An 18,321-nucleotide genomic window follows, 5' to 3' on the forward strand; every position below is an offset into this window, starting at 1 on the left:
CATAAAATCGGTAACAAAATGGTCCATTGGAAAGAATTCGCGGTTTCGCAACTGCGTGTATACACGGATCTGAAAATGATTTTGAAAAGAAACGACGTTTAACACAGAGCAACTCTTCTCTGAGCATGACGTGATCCCCTGAATCCACAAGAGATGATGTATTTTTCTTTGTAGGTTTTATAATCTTCAAAAACTGTGACGGGATACAAGCGAGAATCAATGGAAGCGCATTGTTAAGAAAAATGTGCTTGGCCCCTTTGATAGTAATGCGTTAAGTGGACAAAGCGTATGCGCACTGAGCGTGCGGGAATGTTTGTGTGGTTTGCTAGACAGAACATACGCGTTTTCTTGTTGAGCAGCCTTTTGAGGACAGTAGTGAATCACGGAGAAGGTTTCTTTGTAGGAAATCGTACGAAGCGGTACTTATAATCACGGACGCAGCTTTGGTTTCAAATATACTCCAATTATGCTCAACTGGGAGATCAAAAAAGCCAGGCACACAACTTTGAATAAATAATTTAAGTTCCGTATTTATTGATGAGTTATCTTCTCTTATATAATCTCTGATCGCCTCAGACTTAGCCATTTGACGGGCCACCCGCCCAGTTACAAGGAAGTGCATGAAACAATGGTCGCTTGAGCAAGGGAAATATAACAGTGAGTGGACAAGATCAGGTGCCGTCATAAGAATGAAGTAAAGTCAAATCAAATCAAAGTTTTATTTTCCAGAAAACTGGAGGGATCGTCATACAAAAAGCTAGTGCATTTGCCCAAACAGAACCAATTCTGGTGGAATCAGTGATAGGCTGAGTGAATGAGCATACGTTCACGAAATATATCTTGAATGTCGTTGCACTCAGAGTGTAACCGGTCGCGGACACAAACATATTTTAGGGAGATTACAGTCACCCAGCAGAAATCACGGAGAAAATGGGAACCTTAAGACTAAGCCATTAAGAAGATCATGGAATTGATCACTAAAAGCCGATGTTTCGCTCGGTGGTCGGTAACATGTACAGAATAGTATATTTTGGTTACCGAGCTGAACACTAACAGTAAGGAGTTCCAGGGGGGAACTAAGAACAATAACATTAGATACAATGTCGCTAGTTATCGCAATTAGGACACGGACTCCATATCTGACATCACGATCATAGCGATACATAGAGTATTTCCTATTGCAGTCAAAAAGTTCAGCATCTCCTATTTTAGCAGAAAGCCTAGTAAGTTTCTGTCAGAACGACAACATCAGCCGAGCGATCATCAAGAATAGTCGATAAAGCATCACGTGTATTGAAGATACTCCTGAGCTTTGTGAATAGAAGTGATAAGTCACGGCAAACGGTGTTACAGTGCGCGTTCTTTGTTAAGACAAAGTCGTATCAGCACCCGTTAGCACGGAATAAGATAAGGTTTCAGCTCTAACTGAGTAGCTTGATTCAAGTTGACATATGTAGTTCTTGGCCGACGAATAAACGTAGCATTTCTTGTTGATATATAATTCGTTATAACGTATGGTGAATTCTTGGCCGCTTTCTTTTCCGAAAATCAAAGTCTTTTTACGGAAGCTTCTGGTAACCCCCTTCAAAACTCTTCATTCACGGATACCCTTGATCCCTTTAGGGTCTTTTTTGATGCCACAATGCTGTCCCGAAACGTAAATGACCAAAACCTAACGATAATTGGGCTAGATTTCCCAGGACTAAATATGCCTGGTCTGTGCGCGCGGGAATTACGGTCATCACTAGTTTCCAAGTATAAATTTAGTGCGGCATACAAAATGGCGCAAATTTTTTCCTCGCACTGTGTCCGCGTTTTGGGGCGGTGTAGGCAATACCATAAAAAAAAAGGTTTCATTTAGGGGTGCAATCTTTAAAATCGTCGAGGCGTTGGTTTAAAAGCGTTACTTTTTGGCTAGGACTTGCCCCCGATTATCTCTTGCCTTTCAGACGAGCGAACAAATTGAACCTCTTCCTTCTTTCACTTCATTAAGGGATTACATAATTTACTCGTTTCACATCCACCTTAAGATGCCATGACCTTAATAGGGAAAGAAACTCATTGTATTGTTTCCCAAGATCTTCTTTAGGAGGGCCGTGATTTAATTCTACGTCGCCAGACATGAGTAGCAGCTTCATTGCATGAACAAGCTCGCAGATAAAATAGAACAAAACGTGTGGGCACGGAAGTAACAGCTCGTAAACATTACTTGATCTTCGTCAATAAAGAGAAGGAGCTGAACCCATCTGCACCAAAAAGCGGGAATTTGTTTGACGCGTTTGCATCGGAGCTGTACTTCAATGCCCACAAGAATGAGGCAGGCTACGATTGCTGCTTATAAAGCGCTCTGGTGATGCGTCAGTCCATGCCGATAAATGCAATGTCGGGAGCACTTGTAATCCATACTCCAAGAAAGCTGGTGGTGCCGAACATCAATGCATGTTCCCCGTTGGAAAGGCCTGGCAACAGCTGATACCAAACTCCTCTTGCTGCAGCAGGGGTAGCTGCAGAGTCACGACGCCTCTTGGTAGACAGTTCCACGTGGACAAGATAATCAAAATCTGCATCAGAAAACGGAAAGGTGTTTGACGCGTCATCATCGTTGTTGTACTCCCATGCACAGATGCAATTAAAAATTCATTATTTACAGTGCTAGCGTCATTCTAATTTAATTGCCTTTCCTTTCCTTATTTTTATGATTCTCATCAGGATATTTTCAGCCGGTTTACGCGGACTTTTGGGTGTGACAACCAAATTAAAAGGGTTTGAGTACAAAAAAGTGCAAGATTAACCACCAAGTAAAAAACAAAACCGTTTTAGGTGAAAAGAAAAACGACAATGGACAAGTTTCTTAACTCAGATTAAATTTTAAGAGAACCACTAGGCATCGCTGCCGAGTTCACTGTTTTAAGAACAATTGTAATATCCATGTTTTTATTTAGCCTCTCGTGCGTGTTTTTTTTTGTTTTTTTTTGTTATTTTTTGTTCTTTGAACACTTTTCCTTTCTAGTTTTGGAAAATGCTTCGCTTGAATTTCGGCAGAGAACCCTAATGCGCTTACTCTTGTTCTATATATTTTTTTGTCGGGCGGCCCCTTTTTGCATACAATAGACACTCTTTGCAAGAATTGTTTTTCAACAGCTATAGTTCGTAAATATTTTATTTTACTTGCTAAGACATGAGGTCAATTTATTATTTTTACTCTCCCGATTTTGAGACCAATCGCATTCACTCTCTATTTTCTTCGTCTTTAATCCTCGATTTATGAAACTGTCGCGATTAGGTAAGACGTAGGCTTCAACGCTCCAAATGTGCAGGGACGAGTGGAGGCGAGCGATCCGGCGTCTGCACAGAACGTAACACGTCCATCATTTAGAAGGTTGTACATGACCCTCGTGTTCAGTTCGGGAGTTGGGGATCGTAGTATGAAAGTAAGCATCTACCATTCGATAAACGTAAACGCGACGACAGCCATTTAAACGGTTTAGCTCCAAACTTTCAGGATGGTACCAGGTTTTAACCATGTCGCTACAGGTTCGATTGCATGTATCACTTTTAGTTCAGCCCTTTCAAGCTGATTTTGGCGTTCAGGCTTAAGCTAATATATGCGACAAGCGTTTGTCAATGAAGTTGAAAGTAAATTTAGGGAAGGACACTAAAATATGCGTACATCATAACAGACGGCTAATCACCAACAAGAGATTATGCCCCAACTCAGGCTCCTGTCGTCGCGCCAACGCGGTGTCGCAGACTGTTGCATGAAGCCTGCGCTGATGCTTGGCCTTTTGAACAACTTGTTCCTGCGCAAACGCAATGCGCACAGCTCGCGCGCGCGAACGCGTTTATAGAGACCATTCCAATATTCGCCTTTGGCGCGCTCTTATTCTTGTCTACTGGGCTGCGGTTCTGAAAGTGCGCAGGGCCTCTCGTCCGAAGAATGCCTGACGCATTCGTCCACAACCCGCTGGCTCGAAATTCTTCGCCACTCTGGTATCGAAAGAGTCAGGCTGGATTGCCATCTTGAGCGTATTTTATGCCATATACTCCGCGACAAGCCTTCTTGGCATATACAGTCAAAGGTACGGGCACGCGTGCCCTCTCCCCTTTTGAGCGCTGATTAAAGCTGAGCGCACACTCTCGTCCTCTCCTCGGAAATGTCAAGAAAGGTTGTCGCCGAGTATAGTTGAAGAGAAAATTAATTCGAGTGCCATACTTAGCATCACGGTGGGCTTCAGGTGCAATGAAAGCGAGTGGAAATCTATGAGCGACGTAAAAATAGGGCATGGCGTCCTACAGGCGTTTAATAAACTGCAGCGCAGGTGAAACGCTTCTTCAATAGAACCTGCCGTTTTCCCATATGGACCACTCGCATTCAACATAAACGTGTCACCGTCGAAGGGGATCGTTCATAACACAATTCTAAACAAGCGCGGCTGCGACAGCCAAGGGTCGCAGCGTCGCATAGTCGCCGTGGTTGACACCTGGCCCACAAAAGAGCTCCGGGTAATGTTTCTTCGTCCCGTGACTTTACCTCTTTGTACATCGACAACGGGGACCCAAGTCGACTCGCCGTCGGGACCGTCTTCCCACCCTTGGAGCCGTCGACGTTCTCTTATGAATCTTCGGCGACACCGACAGGCACGGCCTGCCGAGCGCGCTATGGCGAAAGGTGTCTTGCGGATGACAGCGAAAAAATGTGCGGCTTCTGCGGAGGTGCGAGGGGGCTGCCTGGCGAAAAGGCTGAAGCGCAGTATGCGGTCCCCGAATGCGGTGTTTGGTCGACTGGAAAAGGCGGGGAGTCAGCCAAGGTTGTCCGTTTCCATCGCGCTCAAGAAAGCTGGGTAACGGCGAAAGGGGGTCAAAGAGTATGGCAAACTTTGCGTTATGTTTCATTTTGCTTGGTCATTGAAACACCGTTTCATGTGGTGGGAACAATGCCTATTACGTAGGTACGATGGATTGCTAACGCTTAGAGTAATAATTTCTGCCATGGTTACGGAAAGCCGATATCTTGTTTGGAAATCGCGGTGAATGAAAAAGAGGACGAGTCTGTTTTATACTTTGTGCCGCTTTGATTATCGCGCAGTGTGTAAGATTATGTAAACTTGCTTTTATGGCGACAAATAACTTCTTGCGGCGTACCAAAAAAGCAAACTGTTACGCAAATGATGAAATAAGTTTCTCTACCAATGTTGCCCCCTATGAACGATCATTAAAAGGGACTAGAAGAATCGCCGTGAGTAAATGTTGCAGAAAATTTATCTAAGTCAAAAGTAACATAAAATACCTATTAATTGTAGCATTCATATCCAAGGCATGTAAAGTTCTACAAGTTGGCCTAAACAGAAACTGCTCGAAAATCTTAAATAACAATATTTGTTTTGCAGTAAATCATTTCAATGTACAGTGACTTCCGAAAGCATTTTCAATACTTCTTTTTACCGTAATCTACAAATCAGGGATATGTCCATGGATATTATATTTTTCTGGATATGACTTTACAAATATTCTCTTTCTAAATATGCACTCTGAAAACTCATCTGCTTTCCCAAGCATTTGAACGAGCCATCGCTTCAAATTATGGGGAAAACTGGCTGAATGACGAGACCAAAGTATGTCTAGATCTAAATATGCATAGAAAATTGCTGGAAAAATGTGTTGTCCATGAAACATGTGGCATCTACGCTCTCGGTGCTCTCCATCGATCGGGTTGAGAGACTGGCTTAACGCGTGGCATTAACACTCGATGACAATCCCTGGAATGGGGATACCGAACCAGGGTTTAAAAAAATGTGACAGAGTGTCAAGTTGCAATCTGCCGGACGCAGAGCAGATGCACAGCGGGGTTTCTCCGCCAAATAGCATCTCAACACACGGCGATGTGTTGTGACAAGCATAGTAAGCAAGAAAGCACCCACAAGGGATTTGGTGGTCAGTTTGTTCCGGACGTCGATCTACCAAAACCTTTTAAAGCGCAGCTCTTAGGCGCCCGTTTCCGGCTTCAGCGGCGTCGGCGTTGCCGTTGCCGTCGCCGTCGCCGTCAGCGTCACCATCGCCGTCGGCGTAACCGCGACCCCCCCCCCCTCCCCCCCCCCCGAGGACCTCGGGAGGACCCTGGTTTCCTCCGGGAGGACCTCGGGTACTTTCGGTGAGCTCGGGGAGGGGGGGAGGGGTCACGTGACCCCCCCCCCCCCGAGATCACGTGATCCCCCTCGAAGTCACGTGACCCCCCCCCCCCGAAATCCCATGACCCCCCCCCCCCCCCCCACCCCTCAGTACCTTTTCCTACTCCTCCTCAAGAGCTGTGCTCTAATTCGGTAATTCGGCGTTACAGGGAGTTGTAAACGGCTTTCACTTTTTTTTTGTGATGGCGGTCAAGATGTACTTCAGGAAGGGAAGCGCATGTGTCCCTCCTCGGTGAAAACAATATTTGTTATGTTACATACCAATACTTTAACTGTTAAGGTATGGCTGCAGAAAGAGGGTCTCGATGTACCTTAGACTGTTGACTGAGCATTGTGTAAGGCACCTGAGGAAATGGAGCATGTTTTTTTCTTTTGTCCAGATGTATTGTTTTTCTGGTATGTCGTCGAACCCATGCTGAAGAAAGAGTATTGTATTACCTCTGGGAGTATCGGTTTTTTGAACGTGAAAAACGATTACGGTGTTCCCCAAGATATATTTTTTTCTCGGCCCTTGTAGTATCTGGAGATTGCGTATGGCTGGCAGGAATGCTGACCCCAATACCACAGAAGTACGCTTCTATTATTTTTAGGGCTGGGCGTCGATTAAAAATTTTAACCCGATTAGTCGCCACCCTTTAATTGATTAATTAATCGATTAATCGGTCTTGGGCATTTCCACGCATAATAATATTGTTTAAAAGTAAAAATTGCATCTATTTTATGTTTTGTTTCGCTGAATATGGTGTTAAACGACGCAATGGTTTCAATTATGAATCAACTTCGATATTCAGGTGGGAACAGTTGAAAAACACACACACTCACATAATATTACTTCCGCTTCATGAGGCAAAAATGTTCGTTGATATTCCCCGGCAATAGCGACCTCCTTTGATTGCTCACGGTAGTCTCGGCTGCGCTAAACGGACACTCGCACGGCGTTGAAATGACTGAGACATGTGTAACCTTCTGCACTTGTGTGGAGTTGCAAATCTCTACTTTTCAGTTTAACTTAAGTTAATATTTCACCTAAATTTTTAACTTCATATAGGTGTGCTCGTCCATGTCTCCATGGTGAAAGCATTTATATTTTTATTTAATTTTGGTTCGTCAAAATTTTACCGATTAACCGGTTAAACAAATTAATCGCAATTAAAGCACTAATCGATTAATCGGTAGGTTAATCGATCAATTGCCCAGCCCTAATTATGTTCCCTTATTAAACAGGTTGAAAGTGTTTTTGCCATCCATGAGCCAAAGCCCAAGTGATTGGGAATCTAAATCTCTGCTCGAGGTGCGAGAATTTTAATATGCGCTGCAAACGTTTTGTGTTAACTTTTAATCTGAAGTAATATTTCGTGTTGTCTTGCAATATATTAAAAAAATGTTTTGTGACAACCTGGAAAGCCGCTTGCTTAGTAATCTAAATGGGCTGGGTTTGATTCCCAGCTGGTGCAAACAATTTGTTTTTACTGCGCTGCCCTTTTTCGCTAGATGTTCGGCAACTCGTGAAGACCACAAGTGATTCCTTGGTAAAAGCGTGGCCACGAGGCTCAACACTGATTGGTTTTGAGTGAAAACAATCTGCACGGTAGCACTGCGCATGACGCTTTACATGTTCAGTTTCTCACTGAAGGCGGTTTCTTTATGTCTACAGAAGTCCTTCAGCGTCGTCATTTTCTGAGCCGCATATTGCAGAGACTGGCTATCCCAAGCGCTTTGCGGGCCAGTAGATGCACTGCTGTTTCTTAAAGTGTGATATATAACTCAACCATGTATGGATATGTCTTTCACGTAAATGTTTTCAATGTATGACTGCATAATATATAAGGAACCATACTCCGTTTCAGTTAACCGACCTTAATTATAAGCTCGCGCCGCCTCTAGCTCATCTCGAGAGGTAGACACAAGAGGACGACAGCAGTTATCACGAGAATTCGAACCCGGTTTCAAAAACAACAAGAACCAACGCAAAACGAGCGTACTATTTGTAGCTGACGAACTGGTGAAAGGCCGAACATAAAAACAGCGGTAGTTCCATAGGCTCTAGAACAAGACAAAAACAAGCCCAAAGCGGCCGTATTTAGCAACGAATCACACCGAGAGGAGTGGAACGACAACAACAGCAGTGCGTGCCTCGTCGTGGGAGAGTGATACGCTAGGCCCACGAACAAAGATTCATTAGGACGCCGCTGTTTGGCGGGTCTATATCTGGCGTCTTTATCGGAGCAGGTGGCGGCGTGCGCGAGGGCAGGCCTGTCCGACAGGGGGTCATCGGCCGACGGCACCGGTACTTCTCTTTGGGCCGTTGGTGAGGGGTGTGCCACTGCCCAGACATCCCGCACAATGGGCCGAGGCGCCGTTATTTATGGGGACGTGAAAGGACCGCCACGGCCCACAGACAGAGATGATGACCGTAAGACCAGAAGCGTTTTGCAAACTCAATCGCTGTACGAGTTTCTTGTCTTTTTCTTTCTTTATTTGTTTTCTCTCGGGATACATCCAGGAAGTAAACAAAAAACTGAATACCTTAGTTCCCAAGTAAGCTTGGCGGAAGGGAAAACTGAGAAAAACAAACTTCCGACGGTCCAGATGTCTCAGAAGGGCAGTAACTGCGAGAAGCTCATGCGAAACAAGCCTAAGCAGCATAGATTTTTCCATTCATTGGCCAATGGCTGGCAATGGTCCTTTGCCCAGCGGCCAGGCATTGGCCAGCCGTTGGCCAATGACTGCCTTTCTTTGGCCATTGGCCAATGCCCACTGGCCATCATTCATCGACCGAACATGGGCCAGTGTGTGTGTAAGCGTTGTGAATAAGATAAGAAGATAAGAAAGACTATCGCCAGCCATTGGCCAATGCTTGGCCATAATCCGAGCTTGTTGGGAAACCAATAAACCATCTAGAATAACATGAAATGTGACCATAAGTACGTAAATTGCGCGTCTTTAGGTGTCTAGAGTAATTCTATGTATCTAGATAAGTCATATTAATCATATGTTTTCATGGGACTATAGCGCGCTTACTCAAAATGATGCCACACAATTTATGATCAAGTAGAAAACGCGAAAGGCAACACACAAGAAAAATAGGCCAACACATTGAGCCTGCTTTTACTTGCTCGCTGTTCCTTTATTTTTTCTTAGCACTTACCGATTAGCTTGTATAGTTTGCTGCACAGTATCAATAATGTCCACTGAACTAAATCTCCGCGTCGGTATCAAACGATTGTTCCGTACGAAACAACCTTTGAACGAACAGGTTAAAGTCGTCTCCAAACCTCTCCATTCTCCGTAGTATAATAAATATTCCTAATACCATCGCAAGTGTTCAGCGCAATTCGCGTTGCTTTATCACACTGCGATGCAAGTCTTGCTCTTTTCATATGGTCCAATGTCACTCTACTCGCGATCTTCAAGCAAGTACACGGGTTGCAATTTTGTAGACAAATTTTTCGCACCATTTCTGCTTGATACGGACGAGTTCGCTGGTGTGCTGGTTCTCAGTGTGCGTACAATTCAGCTCGTGTAGTTTGGTGTGGATGTTTTGTGCGCCTTCGATTTCTCCTGGACTCTTCACTGCCGTGATTGACTCTTCGTGTACTCTACACGTAAGTGGACTCACCGCGCTCTTTCATTAGTATTCCAATAACATAGTTTTCATTTGAACAAAACTAGCTGTGCGTTCACTTCATGGAAAATAGATGTCAAGAATCAATCAGGAAACAATTATGGCTACGGTCTTGGAGTGCAGCGTTGAGTAATTAAAGGTCTGAAAGCCTTTCATCTAAAAAAAAAAATCCTTATGTCGAGTGCTCAACAAACGTATCCGGAACACGGGAAAGGCGTCTCATCTCTTGGGAATGCTAGCCTCCTGGAGGCAGCCGCACAGCTGCTGCCTGTCGTACCGCTCCATGGAGTAGTCCCAGCTAGGGAGACCACTTGCTCAAGGCCAACACTTGTGCTGGGTCGGGAACAACCTAGCAGTTTCGCCTGCGAAGTGATCTACGCTTTATGTTTTATTCACTAGAAACATAAAATGCCTACGAACTGAATCATTCAATTACTGGCTGTCGACTGAACTGGCAATATAAGTATAAACTGGCCGACCGGCAAAATGGCTGCGGTATGCATCGTGCAGCGAGCGACCTTCCCTGTTCGGACTGTTCCATTGAGCGCAATGTCATGAAGCAGTTCTTCGGCCCCCACCAGGAACGCGCTCCCCCTAGATAAGACGCCGTTTGCGTGTTTCGGATGTTTTGTGACTACGGTACAACTCAAGGTGGAAGAAGAGAGAGGTGTCTCAAGAATGACAAAAAGGGGAACGGACTTTCACTCGAGCTTCGCGCATCTCTCGGCAATGGCACTGTCAGTTTAGACTTCCAGTGCAGCAGCGGTAGCACGCCGCGCGGCATGAAAATGTGTGCGCGAATAGGTGTATTTTCTCGAAACCCCAGTCGTATTGCGCACCTCAAGACGTTTTCCAGAAATGCTAGGGAATCTTCGACACACCTGTTCCATGGCGAGGTGGTGCCGTTCAGACACCTCTATCTTCATCCACGTTACGCATGTGAAGGTTCATGCTCATAGCCCAAGCACAGGTTATATATCTGGATAAAACGTTTTGTGGATCTTGTAAACCTTGACCTTCGTTCTAAAGTGCAGGGATTAACACCTTGCTGAATCTTTCTGGAAAAGAATTGGCGGATATCATTCTTTGCAAACTAAAAGAAACACCCATTTGCGCATCAGGTATAGGGCGTTCTTTAGTCACCGGTGTTGACCATTTTTCGTTATGCTACCTTTGCAGGTTAAATACGTTTCAATTCTGGTCAGAACTCAATAGCACTACAAGTCTCAAATAAGTTGAGGCCATGAGTACTGCCGTGCCGACAAGCGTGGACTGTTATCTATCTTTCGTAAAATATACTGACTTTTTGGCAGTTCGGAATTATAGTTAGAGGCGGTATTGACGTCGCGTGAATAGCCCCATTACCTTTTTGCCTTTGTGAACTCGGCCGGATCACCGCTCCCAAATCAAATGGAGTGGAGCGAGACCTCCTGTCAAGCCCACTTCGCCGGCTTCGTGTGTCACGGGGGATCTGCTGGAAAGAATGGGGCCGCCCGAGAAAGGAAAGGGAAGCAAATAGATGCGCGCGTATATCTCTCATGCGCCAACGGCAATGCAATGACCCTTTCTGGGGACAGTTCCTAAGCCTTCGTCGCCGCTATGGCGCCCTCTCATAAACACGTCATCTTCGACATTCGAAGGGGGACACAAGGCTCCAGGTTAATGACATCAACGGAGCTGGCTGCGAAAAAGGCTGCATTCATTTCCCCGTTCTTAAATACGGGCCGCGGCGAAATACGACACCCATAAACTTACGCGCAGCTAAATAGACAAGCACTGCTGTCCCATCCCCTCTCTCCACGTTAAAAATAAACAAGATCTTCCTGCTTATTTCAGACACAGGTATATCAGTCGTGTCGTTCATTTGACTGTCCGCGCCAGCATACATCCTGCCACCTTATATATATATATATATATATATATATATATATATATATATATATATATATATATATATATATATATATATATATATATATATATATATATATATATATATATATATATATATATATATATATATATATATAACGGGCATGGTGGGGGGAGGCCGAGTTGGCGAGTTGATTATGCATAATTATGAAGAGGAAAACAGCGGCAAAAGCACGGAGGACAAAGAACGAGGAACAGACAGACCGAGCGCTGACTGACAACTGGTTAATTTCTGGAAAACCACCTACCGGCGTAGAAACACAAGACAAACATACATCGGACCATTGCCTAAGGGCACGTGTCACAACTCTCCAAGAGCATGATTTCCTTGTCGAAGAGCGCAATGGAGGGAGCACTGACGCACTCATTCTTACACTTCGAAATGTAAATGGCCTCGGATATTTCACGAGCCACCTGCTGACTGTGCCTAGCAACAATCGTCGTCTTTTCCAAAAGAGGGGAGCACCCACATCTATCACAATGAATGGCCAAATTACCCGATGGTGAAAATCTTATCGAAAGTTCGTGTCCCCTCAGCCTATCATTGATACAAATCCGTGATTGGCCAAAGTACACTTTCTCACAGGACAACTCAATTATTTTACACCACGCCGACCGCGCACCGCACGAACCCCTTCTCCTGCTTCTTACCACAGCCGAGTTTATCCGAACGACTCGTATGAACCTTAGCACACAGACGTCCCAGTTTTGAAGGCGCAGAGAACATCACAGGGGCTCCATGTCTCTGTGCTACCCTTTTGAGTACGTGCGTAACCTTATGTATGTCAGGAAGAACCGCCGGTCTCATGTTAGGTTTCTTCCTAGGTTAGGACTTGGGGCGTCAAAGACCTTTGAACAGGCTTTCCGCTATACTGACAAGGACCTCCCATAGGGTACCCTCCCTGCGTGAGCCTGTCGGCCTGGTTCTAAAAACTAGCCAGCATCTGGTGAGGGAAAGATCTCACCAGGGCCGTCTGCATAAATCTCTCAATCCCCCTCTTTAGAACCCTCGAGTGGCTAGAGTCAAGAGGCAGCACACCTTTTTTTTTCATCGGTCAGTACCGCCAGCATATATGATCCTCATTAAAGCTAAGAACTATATATAAAAACTGTAGCCTTCCGTCTACTGGATTTTTTCTTGTAAACTTCAAACCACATGAGTTAGATTTGAACGCACACACGTTTTCGATGCTATCATCATTACTTTCACGAGACACTTTCCCATAAAATCGTTGGCGTATCTAAAACACGAATCACCTCTCTTCCCAGACCGACTTCAATAGCTCTATCGCACATATAAAGAAAGATGCCACTCACAACTGGAGCAACGCTAGCCCCAATACATACACCCTGATTATGCAAAAGCAGTATGTCATCATTAGGCGCTGTTTCCTTCTTCGTAACTTTGCTTGAATACAGTAGCGCACATAAAAAACAAAGATAATTCGACCCCCTCGCGCGAGGCTACATCGTCTGTTACGGGAGCTGTGAACCCGCGAATCGAGGGGGTACAAACCGCGTTTGATGTCTGTGCAGGTGGCGGGAGACGTCGAAGAAGTTTGAAAGGGTGAACCGGTATAAAATAGAAAAGTAGGTAAACACGAAAAGCTTTCTCCTGCCCGGGAGAAGAAGAAAGACACGATGGAAGGCGACGGAGAGCCTACTCGGCGTTTTCATACTTGATCTTTGTGTTTCTTATATTTGTACTTGCGTTTTTCGCTTGTCTGGTAGTTCTAGTGACCGGTCATACAAAAATTCGTGTTTTTTTTTTGTCTATTCTCCCATTCCTGATGTTTTCTATTTTGTTGAACTTGCACTCTTTATGCTGCTGAATGTTCTGCTCGTATTGCCCCAGTTACTGTATTATACTCATATTTCTAAAAAACTAAGGAGTAATTGAAGTAATCCGTTATCAATATTTTGTAACGAAACTACATTACAAATTACTTCCGAGAAAAAGTAATGTGGCAATTACAATATTACTTGAAAAAGTAATGAATTACAAGTAATCCGTAACCGATTACTTCCCAATTCTGGTTTTACACGACCTGCACGCGTCCAATCGGCTTGATCAAAAATAGTGGCGAGCCAGCAACGAATCTGAATAAAGTTTTTGACACAAAAATGCCACTTTCTTTACGAGACTTAGCAGGTGAAAGGTCACGTTCGAAATCCCCTCGCAGGTGGCATTACTGAATATATTTAAGAGGGATTTTTTGGTTTCGTCATTCGCTTGGGATTTCAAACTACATGGTTTTTGTCGAACGAGATAGTCTCGGCCGCCGTTCGGGGCCGGCTCATCTAGCCTACGGGAAATGGACGCGGCCTGGGTAGGTGGTCTGGCTTAGCCCCCAGATGGGTCGCGTCCAGGATCATTCCCAAGGGTAGGCCGGAAGCACCTTCACCCAAAAGGGCGAGGGAGGCACCTTCCTTTTTGAGGAACGCGGCCTCGTTTCGTGTCCGGGAAGCCGCCGCCATCACGGCCCCCAACACCTTCATGTGCTAGGTATAGATAGAGACACTGGGAACACGTAATTCCCACAAAGGGCTTCATGAAAGACCATGTTAAAAAGTAGTTGCACATCACTTGTAAAGTGCACTGTATTTACAGTTCTCTACTTCTTTAAGTGCATTGCTCCCGGTGTACTTACTACTTTACTTGAAGTACATAGCCTCTCAAATACTTCGTACTTGACTTCAAGTGTTTCGTTGATGTACTCTACGTAATAATGCAAACTAGCAAACACTTTGCAAAATGCAAGCTCAGGCAGTGCTAACCCTCAACCCTCAATGTAGAAATGGTACGTCCGCAGTACATCACTGACAAAAAAAGAGAAAAGTACAGAAGTAATATGAACGCAGAAGCAGGAAGAGCTATTAAAGCACTTGTGTGAGAACACAAGCCTCTTTATGTTTTCTAGCAGAATTCCGCTAACAGATCAAGATCTATGTACTTTTATGTTACCATAAGAAGTTACAAAAAATAAACTGAAAAGTATTTTGCTACTTTTTAATGTAGTTAGTCATTTACTCAATTACTTTGAATTGAAGTAATTTCCACTCTACTCAAAATACTTTTGAGGTCAATACTCAGTAACTTAACTCATTCACTTTCTTGAGTGCGCGGACAGGTCTGCAATCCCTTTATAGTATACCGTAGACATATACAAAACTTGAAAGTATAAAACAGAGAGGACGAAGGCGGGAACAGGACATCTTTCAAGATGTCCTGTTTCCGCCCTCGTCCTCCCTGTTTTATACTTTCAAGTTTTGTATCTATTAACCAACACGCTCGTTTTCAATTGTAATTGCGTGGACATATCTTTAGAAAAAAATGTGAGCGTGAAACACGAATATCATTTATTTTAAAACAGAACATAATAATTATTTCTGCTTTGTAGACTAGCCTCTGTTCATTTCAGAAAATTACATTTTCATCTGAGCAACGTTGGTGCATAAGCCTTTGTTTTTTATCAATACATTTCACATATGATAGTATACAGTAGTATACTGTGATATAAAATGTATATATGCAATATAATCAATTTTAAGCACTAAACTGGTATTTCCAGCAATGATGAATAAATCTTTATTTAGCGAGCATCAGGTGCAAATGTTAGGGCACCCGCCCGGTGGAGGGCATCCTTAGTCCGGGATACCCTGGCTGCGGCTGGCTATCCGGGCCCTCGTCACCAGGTCTTGCTGGATCCCAGGGTCCGCGCTGGTCAGACAGGCCATCCACTGCTCGTAGGAGGGGGTGGGTTTGGGAGTGAGGTCCGGGGTTCGTTGGCATTCCCGTACGCGATGGTGAAGGTTGCCGGGAGAAGGACAAAAATTACAGGTGGCGGGGTATTGAGCAGGATAGATGGCGTGAAGAAGGGTTCTGTGGGGATATGTGTTGGTCTGCAGTCTTCGGAGGGTGGTGGCTTCATCTCTTGATAGTCTTGGGTGCGGTGCCGGGTATTTTCTTTGGTCGTGACGGTAGTGGGCTAGTACGTCCGCATAGTTGACGAGCAGGTCGGTCGTGGGAGCAAAACAAATTTAAATCCCTACCATTTCCCTTATCTTTAGTATACTTTGCTGGATTATATTAGTTGCCACAATAATTTGTGCACACAAAATATGATAGTGGCCCTAGAGTACAACGTCTAGACTCCAAAAATGAACGGGTTTGATTGCTAAACAGGATTCATCATTGTTAACATATTCATACGATTACAGAAATAGCGGCAAAGAAAGCACCTGACATAACCTGCCCACAAGATAAAACTCTATTCACTAGGCAAGAGAGAAAGTGATTAATCTTGTAAAAAAACTTTTAGTAAAATATTGAACGCACTATATTCACAAGGTGCTTAAGAAATAGCGGGTGTTGCGAGCCCCCGACATGTTAGCATAGCTCCAGTGAGATTGTTGCAATGGACGACTAGGACGCTAAAGAACGAACCGCGAAGCAAGAAGTGGGAACGTAAGAGGCCACACCATGGTGTTGTTTAAAGGAGCTGTGCAACAATTTTAACATTGAAAGAATTGGCATCATCTGCTTTTGATATTGCTCACCTTGTCACAAATGACAGAAAACACACCTCCTTTCATCGAAATGTTGCGATTCCGCCGCGTAATAGCGAGGCAAAACTTAGAATATTCCCCGACCTGCAGCCGCGAGCGGCGGCCATGAGAAACACGCGGCGTGACGTCAAATGGGAATCTTGTAGAAAGATAGCAAGTTGTGCGAATACTTGCTCGATAAAAGGTAACTTTTCTATAAATTTTTGTGTTCCAACATATATATAAATACGTCAAAAACCTGGTATCATCGACAAAACTTTTATTATACGGAGTTTTAGTGACGCCATCTATCCTAGGTCCACAAAACCGTCAGCTCTCTCTGCTACCGCGAACAGCCGCCAGAAGCCAAAAGGGGAGGGGGACAGGGCTGGACGGGCTATGGCCGGACCCGGATGAGACTTTCCTCTCACCATATTGTTCGCGCGGCACCCGCCAGCACGTGGTCACGCGGTCGCGAGCGGATAAGTTCTCGCTGCTCACTGATGGCTCTAAAGAGATAACTTTTCTGGAACCCCGCGCCTACCCCATCAACGTCACTGTGCACGTGACCCGGAAGACGACGTACGAGTTGAGAGGCGGCAAAAACCTGGATCTTTTTCATCTGTTTAAATAAAAACTAGGGTATCCAGGCAAAATCTGTTTTCTGTAGTTCACTTCAGAAGTGTCAGGCATCAACTTCCACAATAATTTAAGCAAAGCCCTGAAATTGTTGCACAGCTCCTTTAAGCGGTCAGTTGCCACAAAAACCAAACCGCCGTCGAATTTTTGTTTTTTTATGCACTTCTGGTGTTTTTGAAATAATTTTGAACATCGATTTTTTCCAAGCCACAACTGCGCGGAGTTATTAGTTCAGATGTATTGACAAACTTTAATAAACAAGCCGTTATACACAGATCAATGATTTTAAAATTAAATGTCTAAGAGTGAGCCAAAATACTGAAATTGCGCTTACCTTTTCGTTTTTTGATAATGTTGACATATCCTTATTTCTGAATAGTTTAGGGATAATTTAAGAAAACACCCCAGGTGTGTTGAACGCGGCTGGCATACATAAGGTTCGATGAACTGTTCGACTGCCCTTATTCGAACTTATCGATCGAAGCAACTGCTATTTTTCATTCGTCGCAGTGAGACACAGGGGTGTTTCAACCTGCGGATTAATCTTGCTGTTTCTGCTTCTTTGGTAGAACAAAAAACAATTAAAATGTCAGACGACTCCTCCTGCTTCCTAAGATTTTCTTCATCTTTTGTTCTAATACTATGACAATAGTAGCGCGTGGCCGATACAGTGGGGCGTTGTACAAACGCTAGAGTAAAACTTTCACGAATCCCGGAGAAAAGCTCACCGGAGAAAAGCTCACCGGAGAAAAGCTCACCGCAAAACCGGCGGATGCGGAGAAAAGCTCTCCGGCCATTGAGCGTATGCGCAGAAGAGCTCACCGATATTTTTTCTACTTTTTATATGGAGGCTGTTGGATCGTGCATAACATATATCAATTTGTTATCATTAAAATTTGTCAGCTTTGAAAAAAAATAAAATGTCCTCTTTTGTAATATTTGTTAAGCTTAATGGGTATATTGCTCCTAAATTAATAATTGCGGGCCAGTATTTTTGTGGGTTACTCTCTAGGCAACGAAAGCCTAACTAAAATCTTTATGAACTTGAAAAACAGGAAAAAGTAAAAAAAACGTAATGATGACTGCCTAAAACCTAAAAATCAAAGGTGTAAATGCCGAAAATCCAAAAGTGTACGCGCAACACCGCGGTGCCTGAAATTCTCTTTGAAGCTTTTGTTAACATTTGAAAACAGGATAAAACAGTCAATAGGATATCGAGGCTTCTTTCTTCCACGGACATGCACGCTTTCTAACCGTTCGTGCTGGTGTTTCCACACGTTCCCTTTGTGTGATCGTGTCCTTCTACGGTGCGCCACCCATGACCTTCAGAGGTGCACACTGTCTCCGTTGTTATTCGTGAGCTATGTAAGAAGTAGTCATTTGTAAGGTAGG

This window comes from Ixodes scapularis, unplaced genomic scaffold, assembly GCF_016920785.2.
Source record: "Ixodes scapularis isolate PalLabHiFi unplaced genomic scaffold, ASM1692078v2 PGA_scaffold3__209_contigs__length_174095766, whole genome shotgun sequence".
Lineage (NCBI taxonomy): Eukaryota > Metazoa > Arthropoda > Arachnida > Ixodida > Ixodidae > Ixodes > Ixodes scapularis.